This window comes from Bubalus bubalis, chromosome 16, assembly GCF_019923935.1.
Source record: "Bubalus bubalis isolate 160015118507 breed Murrah chromosome 16, NDDB_SH_1, whole genome shotgun sequence".
NCBI lineage: Eukaryota > Metazoa > Chordata > Mammalia > Artiodactyla > Bovidae > Bubalus > Bubalus bubalis.
Window position 1 is genome coordinate 36,901,793 of NC_059172.1, and position 9,031 is coordinate 36,910,823.

General features: G+C 39.5%; 1 pseudogene; it reads right to left on the minus strand.

Moving 5' to 3' along the window:
• Positions 1 to 891: 891 nt before the first annotated feature.
• On the minus strand, positions 892 to 8,798 carry LOC102392344 (annotated as a pseudogene).
• Positions 8,799 to 9,031: the final 233 nt, after the last annotated feature.

The following is a 9,031-nucleotide window of genomic DNA, read 5'->3' on the forward strand; positions in this document are numbered from 1 at the left end:
GAGTCGGACATGACTGAGCGACTGAACTGAACTGAACTAAATGATTAAACAACAAAACAATTCATCTTGCTCAAGAATATGTTTTTCTTTAAACTTTGTACTAATGAAAGAAAGTGAAAGTGAAGTCGCTCAGTCATGCCCGACTCTTTGCAACACCATGGACAGTAGCCTGCACCAAGCTCCTCCATCCACAGGATTTTCAAGGCAAGAATACTGGAGTGGGTTGCCATTTCCTTCTTCAGGGAATCTTCCCAACCCAGGGATCAAACCCAGGTCTCTTGCATTGTAGACAGAGGCTTTACCTTCTGAGCCATCAGGAAAGTCCACTAATGATTATATAAAAATAATGGATGTTGCTTGAGGACATGGTTCTCCTTCTTAAGAACCTGCTGACTAATCCTGTTATTTTAGGATTTAGGGAGAGCCTTTGATAAGACCTTTCCATTGTTAGTAACCAATTGAAAAATTATATAAGGTCTTGATGAGACCAGCTATTGGGGCACTCTCCTGTTCCCCTTCTGATGTCTGTGTCAGAAGCTTTCTCTGTCCCTTTTTCACTGTAATAAAACTGCCACGCAAAAGCTCTGAGTGATCAAATTTTGTCTCTGGCTGTGGATTGAAACTGTCTGCTCTGGAAGCCAAAAATCTGACACCATTCAACATAAGCTATCACAATGGTCATCAACTCAAGGAATTCAAATGGGAACTCTGTAATAACCTAGAGGTGTGGGAATGGGCCAGAGGTGGGAGAGAGATTCAGTTGGGAGGAAAAATACATATACCTATGGTTAATTCATATTAATGTATGGTAGTAATCAAACCAATATTGTAAACCAATCATCAATCAATTAGAAATAAATATTCATGTTAAAAAAAAAAAAAGACAGGATCTCAATGGTATTTGTAGGTAAGAGCATTAACCACACCAGTCACCAAATTCTGACAGGCAGCCTGAAATTCTGGGGTGAATTCCTTGCCAAAGTTTCAAGCCAGTGTACTCACCAGTATATTGCCCAGGAGCTGTGTGGTAGAGATAAAAAACAAAGACAATGTTAGCAGAGGCACCCAATTTGAACTTAGTATTTCAGTCTCATCTCAAGCTGTGCCCCTAGAATATAAGCAGAAAGATGGCTGAAGTGTAGATGTTACTACTGATGTGAAGCCACCCATATCAGCCTGAATTTATACTTAGAGATGTTTCTCTTTTTCTGTCTTAATTCCAAACTTGCTATCATTTTTTTATTTTTTTGAACTGTTTCAAGAAGCAATATATCATTTTGTCTTCCTTGCTTAGAAAAGAAGAGATAAGGGAAAATCATGAGACAAAATTTTTAAGTGACATAAAAGAAGAAAGTCTTAATACCCAAACACTTAAACAGTCAAAATGTTTAAATATGAAGAAGATACTGCAGAGAACAAACAGAGGAAAACAAGAATGAATAAGAGGAAACGATGCCTGGAAACAAAGAAGGTAAAACATTGCCCATAAATCAGCAAAGGACAGTCCCCAAAATAGTCAAAGAACCTCTGAGTGGAGGGGTAGACAACCAGCAGCCTAGGGGGTGAAAACAGCACAAGGTCAGAGGGAGTCAGTGCCTGCCAGAATCTCAGGCAATGGCCCTGTCCCCACACACCCAGCTGACATTCACTCTCCTTCAGCCTGCCCTGTAAGTTGAATACCTGCCCGCCTACAGTATCCGGACCAACTTCAGCCACCCTCATCTTACTCCACAAGTCAATGACAGTAGCCTCCTTCTCAAAAGTCAGATACACCATGATGTGTGTTTGTGCAGCTGCAAGTTGTGTCAAAAGCAGGTGTAAGCAGCAGGGGCCCTGGTCTTCCTTGTGAGCCCCACCCAGCCTCCTGCCCTCCCTGCTTCTGAGAGCAGATTAGCCCAGGGCATAATACAAGTTCATTGGTTTGGGGGAATGTAAGATGCACTCTTGTTGTTCAGTGCTCTTCATCTGTGATTGGCTGATCCAGTGTGTCTAGACTCAGAAACTCTACTCTCCCTGATCTTATCTCTTAGCTTCATTTCCTTCATCCATCCATTGCCTCTACAAATATATTCCCAGTCTCATTTATGCATAAATATTTTAGTCGGATCTTGTGTAATGTATCTTACAGTTTAAACCTATGAATTAAATTTTATCTATGAATTTAAAAAGTTAAATTGATAGATATGAAAACTAAGACTTAGAAAGCAAAAATTTTATCAAGTTGACTTTATATGGAGCTTCACTTTGTTTCTGGAAATATTTATAAGAGGTTGAAATGGATAAATATTTTGTCTTAGATTTATTGCTTTCTTTCTCCTTGTATAAATACTTTGGGCCACAAAATTAGATTTTCACCCATCCTGTCATTGAAATAAAGCTCTATCAAGTTAATGAAAAATAATAAATATTGTCTTTCTAGCAGCTACTGAACTAGGTTTATGGAGCATGCATGATAATGGGAACAATTTAATGAGAAACAAAAAAAAATCTGATAATTATGATATGACTGTAGAGAAAATGCAGAGGAATTGCAAACAAGATTTATATTATTCAGCTTGATAAAGTCTGACAGGATTTCTGGGAAAACAAGAAGTGCAGAAATTTCCAAATCTGTGTCCTCAAGAAAAAGTAAAAATGGACCCAGGAATGAACATTCAAATCAAATTTCATTCTTCTCAATTCAAATACTACTACAATGATATACAAACATATACCCACTAGCATACCTGGAAAGAAGGAAGGAAGGATGGAAGAAAAGAAGAAGAAAGGGAGGAAGGAAGGATGGATGGAAAAAGGGCCTAGGAGAAGGGAAAAGAATGTAATGAAAGGGAAGGAAAAAGAAAATATAAAGAACAAGAAAGCTTGACAATTCTGAAATTTTGCAAACCTGTAAAGAAAAATGTTCATACTTTGCTAGTGATAATGTAAAACAGTACAAATGATTTTGAAAATATTTGATGGTGTCTACTGAAGCAGAGGTATCACCTAAATCAAATCTCTTATGATTATACAGTGGAAGTGAGAAATAGATTTAAGGGACTAGATCTGATAGACAGAGTGCCTGATGAACTATGGATGGAGGTTCGTGACATTGTACAGGAGACAGGGATCAGGATCATCCCCATGGAAAAGAAATGCAAAAAGCAAAATGGCTGTCTGAGGAGGCCTTACAAATAGCTGTGGAAAGAAGAGAAGCGAAACGCAAAGGAGAAGAGGAAAGATATAAGCATCTGAATGCAGAGTTCCAAAGAATAGCATGGAGAGATAAGAAAGCCTTCCTCAGCGACCAATGCAAAGAAATAGAGGAAAACAACAGGATGGGAAAGACTAGAGATCTCTTCAAGAAAATTAGAGATACCAAGGGAACATTTCATGCAAAGATGGGCTTGATAAAGGACAGAAATGGTATGGATCTAACAGAAGCAAAAGATATTAAGAAGAGGTGGCCAGAATACACAGAAGAACTGTACAAAAAAGATCTTCATGACCAAGATAATCACGATGGTGTGATCACTCACCTAGAGCCAGACAACCTGGAATATGAAGTAAAGTGGGCCTTAGAAAGCATCACTATGAACAAAGCTAGTGGAGGTGATGGAATTCCAGTGGAGCTATTTCTAATCCTGAAAGATGATGCTATGAAAGTGCTGCACTCAATATGCCAGCAAATTTGGAAAACTCAGCAGTGGCCACAGGACTTGAAAATGGATGAAAACTCTACAGAAAGCAGGAATAGAAGGAACATACCTCAACATAATAAAAGCTATATATGACAAACCCACAGCAAACATTATCCTCAATGGTGAAAAATTGAAAGCATTTCCTGTAAAGTCAGGAATAAGACAAGGATGCCCACTTTCACCACTACTATTCAACATAGTTTTGGCCACAGCAATCAGAGCAGAAAAATAAATAAAAGGAATCCAAATTGGAAAAGAAGAAGTAAAACTCTCACTGTTTGCAGATGACAAACAGGTTCTAGATATAGAAAACCCTAAAGACTCCACCAGAAAATTACTAGAGCTAATCAATGAATATAGTAAAGTTTCAGGATATAAAATCAACACACAGAAATCCCTTGCATTCCTATACATTAATCATGAGAAAATAGAGAAATTAAGGAAACAATTCCATTCACCATTGCAATGAAAAGAATAAAATAGGAATATATCTACCTAAAGAAACAAAAGACTTATATATAGAAAACTATAAAACACTGGTGAAAGAAATCAAAGAGGACACTAATAGATGGAGAAATATACCATGTTCATGGATTGGAAGAATCAATATAGTGAAAATGAGTATACTACCCAAAGCAATCTATAGATTCAATGGATTCCTATCAAGCTACCAATGGTATTTTTCACAGAGCTAGAACAAATAATTTCACAATTTGTACGTAAATACAAAAAACCTCGAATACCCAAAGCAATCTTGAGAAAGAAGAATGGAACTGGAGGAATCAACCTGCCTGACTTCAGGCTTTACTACAAAGCTACAGTCATCAAGACAGTATGGTACTGGCACAAAGACAGAAACATAGATCAATGGAACAAAATAGAAAGCCCAGAGATAAATCCACACACCTATGGACACCTTATCTTTGACAAAGGAGGCAAGAATATACAATGGATTAAAGACAAGCTCTTTTACAAGTGGTGCTGGGAAAACTGGTCAACCACTTGTAAAAGAATGAAACTAGAACACTTTCTAATACCATACACAAAAATAAACTCAAAATGGATTAAAGATCTAAACATAAGACCAGAAACTATAAAACTCCTAGAGGAGAACATAGGCAAAACACTCTCCGACATAAATCACAGCAGGATCCTCTATGACCCACCTCCCAGAATATTGGAAATAAAAGCAAAAATAAACAAATGGGGCCTAATTAAAATTAAATGCTTCTGCACAACAAATGAAACTATAAACAAGGTGAAAAGACAGCCTTCAGAATGGGAGAAAATAATAGCAAATGAAGCAACTGACAAAGAACTAATCTCAAAAATTTACAAGCAACTCCAGAAAGATAAATGACCCAATCAAAAAATGGGCCAAAGAACTAGACAGACATTTCTCCAAAGAAGACATACAGATGGCTAACAAACACAGCAAAAGATACTCAACATCATTATCAGAGAAATGCAAATCAAAACCACTATGAGGTACCATTTCACGCCAGTCAGAATGGCTGCGATCCAAAAGTCTACAAGCAATAAATGCTGGAGAGGGTGTGGAGAAAAGGGAACCCTCTTACACTGCTGGTGGGAATGAAAACTAGTACAGCCATTATGGAGAACAGTGTGGAGATTTCTTAAAAACTGGAAATAGAACTGCCTTATGACCCAGCAATCCCACTGCTGGGCATACACACTGAGGAAACCAGAAGGGAAAGAGACACGTGTACCCCAATGTTCATCGCAGCACTGTTTATAATAGCCAGGACATGGAAGCAACGTAGATGTCCATCAGCAGATGAATGGATAAGAAAGGAGTGGTACATATACACAATGGAGTAGTACTCAGCCATTAAAAAGAATACATTTGAATCAGTTCTAATGAGGTGGATGAAACTGGAGCCTATTATACGGAGTGAAGAAAGCCAGAAAGAAAACACTAATACAGTACACTAACACTATGCCAAAGCGTTTGACTGTGTGGATCACAATAAACTGTGGAAAATTCTGAAAGAGATGGGCATACCAGACCATCTGACCTGCCTCCTGAGAAACCTATATGCAGGTCAGGAAGCAACAGTTAGAACTGGACATGGAACAACAGACTGGTTCCAAACAGGAAAAGGAGTACATCAAGGCTGTATATTGTCACCCTGCTTATTTAACTTACATGTAGAGTACATCATGAGAAACGCTGGGCTGAAAGAAGCACAAGCTGGAATCAAGATTGCCAGGAGAAATATCAATAACCTCAGATATGCAGATGACACCACTCTTATGGAAGAAAGTGAAGAGGAACTAAAAAGCCTCTTGAGGAAAGTGAAAGAGGAGAGTGAAAAAGTTGGCTTAAAGCTCAACATTCAGAAAACGAAGATCATGGCATCCAGTCCCATCACTTCATGGGAAATAGATGGGGAAACAGTGGAAACAGGGTCAGACTTTATTTTTGGGGGCTCCAAAATCACTGCAGATGGTGACTGCAGCCATGAAATTAAAAGATGCTTATTCCTTGGAAAGAAAGTTATGACCAACCTAGATAGCATATTGAAAAGCAGAGATATTACTTTGCCAACAAAGGTCCATCTAGTCAAGGCTATGGTTTTTCTAGTGGTCATGTATGGATGTGAGAGTTGGACCATGAAGGAAGCTGAGTGCCAAGGAATTTATGCTTTTGAACTGTGGTGTTGGAGAAGACTCTTCAGAGACCCTTGGACTGCAAGGAGATCCAACCAGTCCATTCTAAAGGAGATCAGTCCTGGGTGTTCAGTGGAAGGAATGATGCTGAAGCTGAAACTTCAGTACTTTGGCCACCTCATGCAAAGAGTTGACTCATTGGAAAAGACTCTGATGCTGGGAGGGATTGGGGGCAGGAGGAGAAGTGGACGACAGAGAATGAGATGCCTGGATTGCATCACCGACTCAATGGACGTGAGTTTGAGTGAACTCCGGGAGTTGGTGATGGACAGGGAGGCCTGGTGTGCTGCGATTCATGGGCCTGCAAAGAGTCGGACATGACTGAGAGACTGAACTGAAACTGAACTGAAACTGAAGCAGAGGGGTTTCCCTGTTATCTCAGCTGGTAAAGAATCCTCCCGCAATGCAGGAGACCCCAGTTCAATTCCTGCGTCGGGAAGATACCCTGGAGAAGGGAAAGGCTACCCACTCCAGTTTTCTGGCCTGGAGAATTCCATGGACTGTATAGCCCATGGGATCGCAAAGATTGGGACACAGCTGAGTGACCTTCACTCACTAAGGTTTGCAAGACAGCAGTGACTATCAAGCCACAAAAGTCTCTTTTTGCATTCTAGTCAGTCCTATGTATATCACAATATTATAATATAAGCAAAGAGGGAGCAAAGCTACCTCCCCCTTGTTTCTTTCCTTCATGTAGATCTGTATAAGATGACAGAGAAAACCAGGATAAAAAGAGGTTAGGAAAGGTGGAGCAATCGGGACAGTAAAATGCATAATCTTAGAACAGTGGTGTCCTTAGGCAGAAGAACTTAATGGATTTAAGTGAAGTTCTGGACAATTAAAGAGAGAGAAGACATTTACAAGAAAGGCTAAATAACAATTGATTTAAATAAAACATACCAATGATCTAACTCTGAAATCAAGCTGCAACTTGAATTCTTTAAGAGAAAGTAAGACTAAGGAGCAGAGTCTGTTTTCCACTAACATCAACTCTTTACAGCCATTACTGTCATGGCGTCAAAGATGCTGATATATTTTCCCAAGGTCTCAAGTAGCCCTTCATTTCTTTTTGTCTTCAATACTTTGCCCTCCCATGTTCCCATCAGAGTGAGAGACAGTGAAATAACTTAAGTACACCAACACAATGAAAATAAATCTTTGTATTGGGCAGAGACCAAATGCTCAATATTCTTCATAATTTTCCCATATTTGGTTTATGGGCTCTGAAGATGAAAGGACCTTTCCTGGAAATCAGTTAGGAGCACTTAGAGGTATCTATGGGCCAAGGCATTTGCCACACCAGCCACCACTTTCTGAAAGGCAGCCTGAATTTCTAGGATGAATACCTTGCCAAAGTAATAAGCCAGCACATTTATCAGTAGGTAGCCCAGGAGCTATGTGGAAAAAATGAGAAGCAAGGGCATGGTTAGTGCAGGTATCCAGGTTAGATTCAGAGTATTTCAGTCTCATCCCAAGCTGTGCCCCTAGGATATAAGCACAAACATGGTTGACGTGTAGATGTTACTACTGATGTAAAGCCACCCATATCAGCCTGACTTTATATTTTAAAATGTTACTGTCTTTCTACCTTAATCCAGAATTTGTTATCATTTTTATTCTTTTGGATTATTTTGAGAAGTGATACAGCATTTTTTTCCTTTGAAAGGAACAGATAAAGGGAAAATATTAGACAGCAACTTTTAAAGTGAATAGGGAAAGGTTTTTTTTTTTTTGCATACTCAAAAAAAAGTATAATTTAAAAAAAGAGAAGACATTGCAGAGAACAATAATGAACAAGAGGAAATGATAGCTGTGAGCAAAGAGGTAAAAAGAAACTAAATGATCCTGAAGAGTCAGTCCCTAGTACTGTAATCAGAATATCTATTTTCCATTCTAAACTGTGTTGTGCCATTTGTCCCTCTCGTCATGAGAAGAGTCTGGCCAAAAAATAGAAGAACATTGAAGGTCCCATAAACTTATCCTGAAGTACTCAGAATCTACATGCAACTTATCACAGTGCATCTCACTCAGCACAGCAAAGGTGCCCTTGAGGTCACTGAGAGGTTTTATGCCCTCACCAAAGGAGTCTAGCATCTTCTTGCCATGTGCCTTCACCTTAGGGTTGCACATAATAGCATCAGCAGAGGACAAGTCCCCAAAGGACTCAAAGAGATTCTGAGTCCAGGGGTAGACAATCAGCAGCCTAAGGGGTGAAAATAGCACAAGGTCAGAGGGAGTCACCACCTCCTAGAATTTCAGGGGATGGCTCTGTCCCCACACTCCCAGCCCCCATTCACTCTCCTTAAACCTACCTTGTAAGGTGAATACCTGCTTGCCTAGGGTTTCAACACCAATTTCATCCAACCTCATCTTGCTCCACAAGAACATGAAAGAAAACTTCTCCTTAAAAGTCAGTTTAACCATAATGTCTGTTGGTATAGTTGCAAATTGTGTCAGAAGCAAGTATAAGCATCAGGGACCTGCTCTTTCTTTAAGCCCTGCCCAGCTTCCTGCCCTCCCTACTTCTGAAAGCAGATTAGCCCAGGGCATAACACAAGTTCATTAGTTTGGAGGAAAGTAAGATGCAGTCCTGTTCCTCAGTTTCCTTCATCTGTGATTGGCTGATCCAGTGTGTCTAGACTCAGAAACTCTGCTCT